The following is a 10,288-nucleotide window of genomic DNA, read 5'->3' on the forward strand; positions in this document are numbered from 1 at the left end:
GTGCTCGCTTCGGCAGCACATATACTAACATTGGAGCAATACAGAGAAGATTAGCATGGCCCCTGTGCAAGGATGACATGCAAATTCCTGGTGTTCCATATTTTTAGCTGCGAGGTCATCAGAATCCCAAGCCCTGTCCTCATCTGGAACAAGGTTAAAAGGGGTCACTATGGAGTTCAAAGAGCAGAACTCTTGCCTGGTGACCGAGGCAACCTGGCCATTCAGACCCGGGGTGGCCCAGAAAAGCATGAAGTAACTGGCTGGGTGCTGGTATCTCCTCTTAATAAGGAAGATGCCGGAGAATATGAGTGCCATGCATCCAATTCCCAAGGACAAGCTTCGGCATCAGCAAAAATTACAGTGGTTGAAGCCTTACATGAAATACCAGTGAAAAAAGGTGAAGGTGCTGAGCTGTAAACCTGCAGATTATATTAATCTGCATAGCTAAAAGTAGTCATGGGTAACTACAACCCCTGTTCTTGCCTAATAACCAGTTTCTTTTCATCCACTCCACTAACACTTTAGTTATACTCACTGGTTTTACACCATGAAATACAAAATAAAGATAAAAGACCGTCTACAAATAAATAAATAAATAGATAAATAAATGCCTGGGTGTCACCCCTTAGAGATTCTGATATGATTAGCCTGATCTGTGGTGCAGACATCAAGTTTCTTTAAAACTCCCCAGGTGGGCTTCCCTGGTGGCACAGTGGTTGAGAATCCGCCTGCCGATGCAGGGGACGCGGGTTCGTGCCCCGGTCCGGGAGGATCCCACGTGCCGCGGAGCGGCTGGGCCCGTGAGCCATGGCAGCTGAGCCTGCGTGTCCGGAGCCGGTGCTCTGCAATGTGAGAGGCCGCAACAGTGAGAGGCCCGCCTAGCACAAAATAAATAAATAAATAAAACTCCCCAGGTGATTGTAGCAGGGCTGAGAACCGCTGCATTAATCACATGCTCTGAGAAATACATTAGCAAAAACCACAGAGAATATAGAGAGGCCCACATTATATCCCTGCCCACATCTGTCCACCACTGCTTTCAAAAATGGAGTAAAAAATTCAAGTGTTTGCTTTCGCAGTGCAGAGTCAGACTTTTTCTGTTCCCTAGAAATCTCAGGAATCCAGATTTCCTGCAAATCTTCCCAACTCCTTTCACCAGATCAGAGGTCAAGTCAAGATGGCAACAAAAGTTAAGAAAAAAATCTTTCCTCTGCTTCTCTCCCTTCCCAGCCCTTTAGAATAACAGTTTATGCGCCCCTCAAAGAAGGGAAGAACATTCCCCATAAAGCCTGATTCCTTTCACCAACACTAATCTTGGCCTCAAACAAAATTCTTTTCACTCCTTTACTAATTTTGTGCTGATTTTTTTTTTTAACCAGTTTTTCTCTGTGGGCTCTGAAAACCAAAAGTCTTCAAGATCCATAGAAATGAATCTCTAGTAAGGAATTTTAATCCTTTCAAGGAGATGAGGGCAAAGAGAATCAAAAGATGAACCAAAGAGAAACATCATCTCTCTACAGCTCACAGAATAAGACAGCTCTGATCTACACACTACCAAAATTGACTGTAATGTGAAGGTTCAAGCAACTGATTGTTATGGAGACTATATATACATAGTGCATACATTTTCACTTTTTATTCAAAAAATTCTGTCTTTTTTTTTTGTACCTTATAGGATCAAATAGGTGAAAAGGCACCAATTTCTGGAATCTATTAATGATAATACATGGAAGACAAAAAGCTGTCAGCTTGAGAACTTGTTTCCATTCAAAGTTACTAGGTAAATTTTTATGGTGTAAATTGAAAATATGATTAAAGAGGTTAGGTGTGTCAATAATATGTTTTTCAAGATCCTCTAATTCTTATAAATTCATACGATGAGAGATATTATTATCCTCAGTGTTACTGTTAAGAAAATTAAAGCACAGGGAGGTTACAGAACCTGCCCAGGGGCATGCAAAGTCAACTCAATGCAGGCAGCACACTTTAACCTACAGGCTTTTCCAGGTTCAAAGGAGAAAATTTAAGCAGGTGGTAAAATCTAATTTTGAATATGTTGAGGTAAGCGTTTACTGAGTGTAAAACCAGAAACCTTTTGAAATTATTTTATTTCCAAGTTTTAAGCAGAGTACTCATTTTGTATTGCTTTCTCTCCTTTAAACAGCTGTCTAATACCGTAGGTATTAGAAGGGGGGAAAGTGGATTTTTCTCAAAAAAAAATTAAATACTAAAATGTAAGTTAATATAATCTAAAGTCAAGACCAAAGCACTTAGTTGTCATTTGCTTTGGGGTCATTTACGGGTCTTCTGAGGTATTACATCCTTTTTATCTATGTTTTAATGATAGGAAATTGTGAGGTTTTTCTACTGATCAGGCTACACAGACCACAATCAGATTTAACTGTAAAAGCACTCTTTCTCTCAATTTTGTAATCTTGAAGCAGTATTGTGATTGTTAATTAGGCCCTTTCTGACTTTTCATGAAAGAACAATCGTTTGAAGAGTAATTTTCAAGTCATATCCCCCCCCCAAAATGCTTGTTTTTAAGATTCAGTTAAGCCCAGCAGTCTCAAATGAAAGAGGAAGAAAGCCTCTAAAATCTCTTTCTACAGGATTCAAAAATAGAACGTTAAGAAAGCAAATAAAAATGACACAGATTCACAGAAAACAGCGGCAGTCATTAAAAAACCAAGCTGACAATGCCACAAGTAGTTATTAATAATAATAATAGAAAGTGGCAACATAATACCATAACCCAAATTCTGCCTTACACCACATAGGTTCCTATATATATCTTTATTTTTGCCTAAATTTAGGATAGGATGAATGTATGCTGTTTGCTTTATTTATATATCTGTAAACATTAGCAAAGTATTTTGAGTATTTTAGTAATTCTAAGGCAGTACAGATTGTGGTCATAAAAAATCCTTTAAACCCTACTGTTTACATATACTCCATTTACATATACTCCATTGTTCAGACTGTAATAAATTAGATGAACTAATTCACCTTCAATTTTAATGTTTTAAAAAGCATTTCAGGGGCTTCCCTGGTGGCGCAGTGGTTGAGAGTCCGCCCGCCGATGCAGGGGACACGGGTTCATGCCCCGGTCCGGGAAGATCCCACATGCCGCCGAGCGGCTGGGCCCGTGAGCCATGGCCCCTGAGCCTGCACGTCCGGAGCCTGTGCTCCGCAACGGGAGAGGCCACAACAATGAGAGGCCCGCGTACCTCAAAAGGAAAAAAAAAAAAAAAAAAAAAAGCATTTCAACAGAGCTCATCATCAGCACCAGGCCAATAGTGTACCTAAATTTCCCTTTAAAAGGAGCTAACTTGTTCAGCATATAATTTTAGTAAAACTAATCCCCTTCTGTAGCTAGCCAAACCTTGATCTTCTGTGATTTTCACTCAGAAAGTCACATATATCTATCTATTATGGTGAACACTAAAGTTTGAATCTAGAGATCTGTAAAAAAAGCAAAAGAGATTGAATAATTGCCTTTCATGATATATTTTTTTAGTCCTCAAAGAAAATCCTTCTAATAGTCCAGGGTAAAATATAAATTACAAACTAGGAAAAAGCAAAGTTGTAATCTGAGAAACCATGCTGTGAGGAAATTTCATAAGCAAAGGAAGTGGCTGCAAGAGAACTGTGCCTCTGCATTCTCCTGAGTCAAAATGGTCCCCTTCTTTCTTCTTTTTATAATTTATTTTATTAAAGTTAAGCTGATTTACAATGTCATGTTCATTTCTACTGTACAGCAAAGTGATTCAGTTATGCATATATATATAGATTATTTTTTGTATTCTTTTCCATTATGGTTTATTACAGGATATTTAGTATAGTTCCCTGTGCTATACAGGAGTACCTCGTTGTTTATCCATCCTATATATGATAGTTTGCATCTGCTGATCCCAAACTCCCAATCCATCCCTCCCACACCCCCAAAATTGTCCCCTCCTTTCAATTCTACTCTTAGAATAGAGAAATTGAACACCAATCAGAAAGCAAGCTAATGGCTCAGACAGCAAATACATGGCATTCAGGACCATGCCATATATATATAGGATACAGTAAAAATTATTATTCAGGATTTTTAGAGACTGAAAATATGAAGGAAACATGATATAGTAGCTAGATAATAGCTTGATTACATACATCTCTGTGTGCTGGTATTTCATGTTCCTCTTTATTAAGTTATGCAGCATTACTTAACACTACTATTTTATAGTACACACACACACACACACACACACACACACACACACCCCTTTAGCATACGCTTTTATGTGTAAAAGACTTTGATAATATAATCCTTACAAGATCAGGGAACTGGCAGCATACTAAGTTCTCAATAAAATATTGAATGTCTGAAAACAAATACCTTATGATTACTCAAAGTAGTGCCTGCCAGAAATATGACGAAATATGTGACTCATCATAGTACCTAATAGTACAATTAACCAATGACAGCCGGCGATGATCTTCCCTTGACCCTGCTACCTTCTTTAATTATTGCCCTCTTTCCCTTCACTTCCATTTTTAATATAATTAACAGCATTGGTTCTCAAATGTCAGTTCCATATTGATGCCTGTGCATGACTATGCTTATTCAATCTGTTACAAAATGAGAAAATTAAGGAAAAAAAGTTTTATTAATAAAGTAATTGCATTTAATCAAAAGCTTTATTTATTTATTCTTATACTCTTCCTTCATATTTGATGCTACATATTCTTAATTAACATAATAATTGGTGTAGGTTCCTGAGTTTGTTTTTTACTGTCATGCTCTGTTGTTGTTTAGTTGTGGCAAAATACACATAGCATAAAATTGACCATCTTAACCATTTTTTTTTTTTTTTTTTTTTTTGCGGTACGCGGGCCTCTCACTGTTGTGGCCTCTCCCATTGTGGAGCACAGGCTCCGGACGCGCAGGCTCAGCGGCCATGGCTCACGGGCCCAGCCTCTCCGCGGCATGTGGGATCCTCCCGGACCAGGGCACGAACCCGTGTCCCCTGCATTGGCAGGCGGACTCTCAACCACTGCGCCACCAGGGAAGCCCCATCTTAACCATTTTAAGATTACAGTTCGGTGGCTTTAAGTATATTCACAATGTTGTGCAACTACCACCTCATCTATCTCCAGAACCCTTTTCATCTAGGAAAACTGAAACTCTGGACCCATTAAACAATAATTCCCATTCTCTCCTCCTTCCAGTTCTTGGCAACCACCATTCTACCTCTGTCTCTATGAATATGATTACTTGACTATCTAAGTATCGCATGTAAATGGAATCATACAGTATTTGTCTTTTTTTTTTTTTTTGAGAGTAATCTATTTATTTGGTGTTCATAAGGGAGAATTATGGGTAGAGTTTGCAATGCCTACTATTTAAACTCTTGGTAATGTTGTTTACATTCAATCAGATATTGAGTATAAAATGCTTAGCACAGGGCTTCCCTGGTGGTGCAGTGGTTGAGAATCCGCCTGCCGATGCAGGGGACACGGGTTCGTGCCCCGGTCTGGGAAGATCCCACATGCCGCGGAGCGGCTGGGCCCATGAGCCATGGCCGCTGAGCCTGCGCGCCCGGAGCCTGCGCTCCGCAATGGGAGAGGCCACAACAGTGAGAGGCCCGCGTACCGCAAAAAAAAAAAAAAAAAAAAAAAAATGCTTAGCACATATGTAAATACTCAACAAATTATCATATATTGCCTTGGATGTATTTATCTTTTTGTGACTGACTTATTTCACTTAGCATGATGTCCTCAAGGTTCATGTTGCAGCATGTATAAGAATTTCCTTCATTTTAAAGATTGAATAATATTCAATTGTATGTACATACCACATTTTACTTATCCATTCATTCACAGGTGGCTTTTGCTGCTATGAACATGGGTCTCTTTGAGACCCCACCTTTTTTAAAAAAATTGAAGTATAGCTGATTTACAATATTAGATTAGTTTCAGATGTACAACATAGTGATTCAATATTTTAATAGGCTATACTCCTTTTAAAGTTATTAGAAAATATTGGCTATGTTCCCAATGCTGTACAATATACCCTTGTAGCTTGCTTATTTTATACATAGTAGTTTCTGGTTTGTTATATTCATTCATTTGTTTTATATTTTGGTTCCACATACAAGTGATAACATACAGTGTTTGTCTTTCTCTGTCTGACTTATTTCACTAAGCATAATACCCTCCAGGTCCATCCATGTTGCTGCAAATAGCAAAATTTCATTCTTTTTATGGCTAAGTAATATTCCATTGTGTATATATATATATATATATATATATATATATATATATATACCACACCTTCTTTATCCATTCATCTGTTGATGGATGCTTAGGTTGCTTCCATATATTGGCAACTGTAAATAATGCTGCTATGAACATTGGGGTGCATGTATCTTTTCAGATCAGTATTTTTGTTTTATCCAGGAGTGGAATTGCTGGATCATATGGTAGTTCTATTTTTAGGGTTTTTTTTGAGAAACCTCCATACCGTTCTCCATAGTAGCTGCACCAATTTACATTCCCACCAACAGTGTATGAGGGTTCCCTTTTCTCCACATCATCACCAACATTTGTTATTTATAGACCTTTTGATGATTGCCATTCTGACCGGTGTGAGGTAATATCTCATTGTGGTTTTGATTTGCGTTTCTCTGATGATTAGCAATGTTGAGCATCTTTTCATGTGCTTTTTGGCTATCTGTATGTGTTCTTTGGAAAAATGTCTATTCAAGTCTTTTGCCCATTTTTTTTTTTTTCCAGTATGTGGGCCTCTCACTGTTGTGGCCTCTCCCACTGCGGAGCACAGGCTCTGGACGTGCAGGCTCAGCGGCCATGGCTCACGGGCCCAGCCGGACCGGGGCACGAACCCACATCCCCTGCATCAGCAGGCGGACTCTCAACCACTTCACCACCAGGGAAGCCCTGCCCATTTTTAAATCAGTTTTTTTTTTATATTGAGTTGTATGAGCTGTTTATAAAGTTTGGATATTAACCCCTTAGTTATCACATCAGTTGCAAATATTTTCTCTCATTCAGTAGGTTGTCTTTTCATTTTGTCAGCAGTTTCCTTGAGACCCTGCTTTCAGTTCTTTTGGATATATACTCAGAAGTGGAATTGCTGGGTCACATGGTAATTCCATTTCTAATTTTTTGGGGAACTGCTATACTGTTTTTCATAGCAGCTGCACCATTTTGCATTCCCATCAACAGTGCATAAGCTTTCCAATCTCTCCACATCCTTGCCAACACTTGTTATTTTCTGTTTTTTGACAGTAGTCATCCTGATGGGTATGAGGCAGTATCTTATTGTAGTTTTGATTTGCATTTCCCTAAGGATTAGTGATTTTGAGGTCTTGCTTTATTTTAATGTTCTCTGTTGGTAAAACAAGAAGTTGGCAACTCAGTCTGTTTTTTTGTAAATTTATTGGTCCTTGAAATCTGAGAACTGCCAGTGTACTCTCTATGTCCTCTTTTTATCTTCTGTTTGTCTCCTAAATTCATTGCAGTTTGGCTTTAGCCCTCAATTTTCTCCTGGCACTTCTCTCACCAGAGTCAACAAATTATAAACTTATTATTGCCAAATAGGATGGACCTTCTTCAGTCCTCATATGATTAGTGAAAAGGACATAATTAAGCCTAGAATCATGCCTCCTTCAGCATCATAGGACCTCAGTAAATGTCATTCCTGTCTCTGGTCTTCCTGCAGGGTAATTTCATCCCTTCTCATATTTGCATTCTGCACCCTATGCAATGACTCCCAGATGTCTAATATTCAACCATGTCTGCGGAGCACTAAGACAGTGCAAGGCACTCTGCAAGGGACATAGGAAATTAGGTATGGCCCCGGCTCTCAAGGAGCTTACAGTTTAGTAAGAGAGTTGTGCCATAAAGTATCACAGGAGCTATGAAAGGAATGCGTTTGGAATCACGGACACAGAGAACAGACCAGTGGTTGCCAAGAGGGAGGGTGTTGGGGAGGGATGGAGTGGGAGGTTGGGGTGAGCAGATGTAAGCTTTTATATATAGAATGGATAAACAGCAAGGTCCTACTTATAGCACAGGGAACTATATTCAATATCCTATGATAGGGCTTCCCTGGTGGCGCAGCGGTTGAGAGTCCGCCCGCAGATGCAGGGCACGCGGGCTTGTGCCCCGGTCCGGGAAGATCCCGCATGACGCGGAGCGGCTGGGGCCATGAGCCATGGCCGCTGAGTCTGCGCATCTGGAGCCTGTTCTCCGCAACGGGAGAGGCCACGGCGGCGAGAGGCCCGCGTACCGCAAAAAAAAAAAAAAAAAAAAAATCCTGTGATAAACCATAATGGAAAAGAACACAGAAAAGAATCTCTCTCTCTCTCTCTCTCTCTATATATATATATATATGTGTGTGTGTGTGTGTGTATGTGTGTATAACTGAATCACTTTGCTGTACAGCAGTAATTAACACAACATTGTAAATCAACTATATTTCAATAAAAAAGAAATAAATACGAAAGGGACAAGTTTGGAGCACAAAGAAAGGAATGGCTATTCCCATCTGACTGAAGTAGACAGGAAAGGTGACATAGAGGAGAGACTGAACTGAATGAGTCTTGGAATTGCTTACCAGGTAGAAAAGGGGGAGACGGGTATCACTTGAGCAAAAACACACTGGGGAACGGCCAGCAGTCCACCACTGCTTAAGTTGCTAGGTATGTGAGGAATGAGGAGTAGCATTAAGATAAAGCAGGAGGAGGTACATTACATGCCATGTTAAAAAGTCTGCACATCATTGTAAAACAGTTATACTCCAATAAAGATGTTAAAAAAAAAGTCTGCACAATAAAGACATTGGTTAGCTACTGAAGAATTTTAGGCTCAGGAAATCATATGATCAGTTCTGCAGTTTATTTTTATTTTTATTTTTATTTTTTTCAGTTCTGCAGTTTAGAACTATCACTCTGATGGCAGAATGGACAGTGGATTAAAGGAGAGAAGATTCAAGCAGGGAAATCTCTTAGACAGTCATTTCAGTACATCAGGTGAGAGCTAATGAAGGCCTGAACTGAGACAGCAGTCATGGAAAAGAAGAAAGGGCGTACAACACAGGGATGTGATGGTATGAAATTGATGGGACTTGGTCACCAACTGGATTTGGAGAACAGGGAAAAGGAGTTAAGAAGTTTCTGTCGTGGATGACCAAACAGATGTGAGTACTAAGCACTAAGAGTGGAAACAGGAAGAGGTTTCAAGGAAAGGTGAGTTCATTTAGGGACACTTTGAATTTGTGGTCTCTCTGTGGAACATTCCAGGGATTGCAGAAAGAGATCGAGGCTAGAGATACAGATTTGTAAGACAGAGATTAAAGCCACGTGCAGCAGATGCAGCAGGTGCCCTGCCAGTACCCCACCCCGACTCCACTCACCATCCTGTGCTTGCCCACCCAGGGGCTTTCGACAGCAAGCACCTGTGACTCCACAGGGAGCTGGGTGGGTGGACCCACCACGTCTGAGCTGGAGAGGGACTGCTAACAGGTATGAGGTTTCTTTTTGGGGTGAGGAAAATATTCTGAAATTAGGTAGTGTGGTGTTGTGTAACTTTGTGAATATACTAAAACCAGTAGACTGTACACATTTAAAAAGTGAAGTTATACTTTGTGAATCATATCTCATTTTTTTAAAAAATGTGTGAGAAAAAGAAAACCCTACCGCTCAGCTTAACTGAACTATTTGATCCACAAATGTGGCCCATGTTTTCACACCTATGTGCCTTTTCAACTGTGGCTTCTACCTAGAATTTTCTTTTTTCTCCCATTCCCCTCCCCCATATTTCCAAATCCTATTCTTTCTTCAAAGCCCAGCTAAAATCTTCTTTTTGTATGCAGTTAGGCTTCCCCAGGTCAGGGGTTATGTCTTGTATTTCTCTGACATTTCCTGCTTATTTCGCCTCCTACTTATTTTTTTTAATCTCTTCTCTGTTTAATAGATTTTCACATATCTCAGTTAATATCTTGAGAACAGGAGTTGTTTCATCTATAGATCCTATCAGTTGTCTTGCACATAGTAGCTTTTCAAAAATGTTTATTAAAGTAATACATCAAGGACTGTAATGTTTTAAGGAGAATCTAGGAAAAAAAGACAAACGAAACTAACAACAATCAGCTTTCTGCTAAACACTCCATCATCATCATTTAAGTGACTATGATACAATGTAAAGTCTAGGGTTATGTAGTCATAATTTTTTTCTGGAAAGACTTGAGATATTGAAATTTGAGGTGTTATGATCAGTG

At 39.5% G+C, this 10,288-nt stretch overlaps 1 non-coding gene across 1 annotated transcript; it reads left to right on the forward strand.

The window, feature by feature from the left end:
• LOC131766049 (U6 spliceosomal RNA) lies at positions 1–105 on the forward strand. The gene has a single exon (XR_009338352.1). It is a non-coding gene; the product is annotated as a U6 spliceosomal RNA (small nuclear RNA).
• Positions 106–10,288: the final 10,183 nt, after the last annotated feature.

Source organism: Kogia breviceps, chromosome 11 (genome assembly GCF_026419965.1).
Source record: "Kogia breviceps isolate mKogBre1 chromosome 11, mKogBre1 haplotype 1, whole genome shotgun sequence".
Taxonomy (NCBI): domain Eukaryota; kingdom Metazoa; phylum Chordata; class Mammalia; order Artiodactyla; family Physeteridae; genus Kogia; species Kogia breviceps.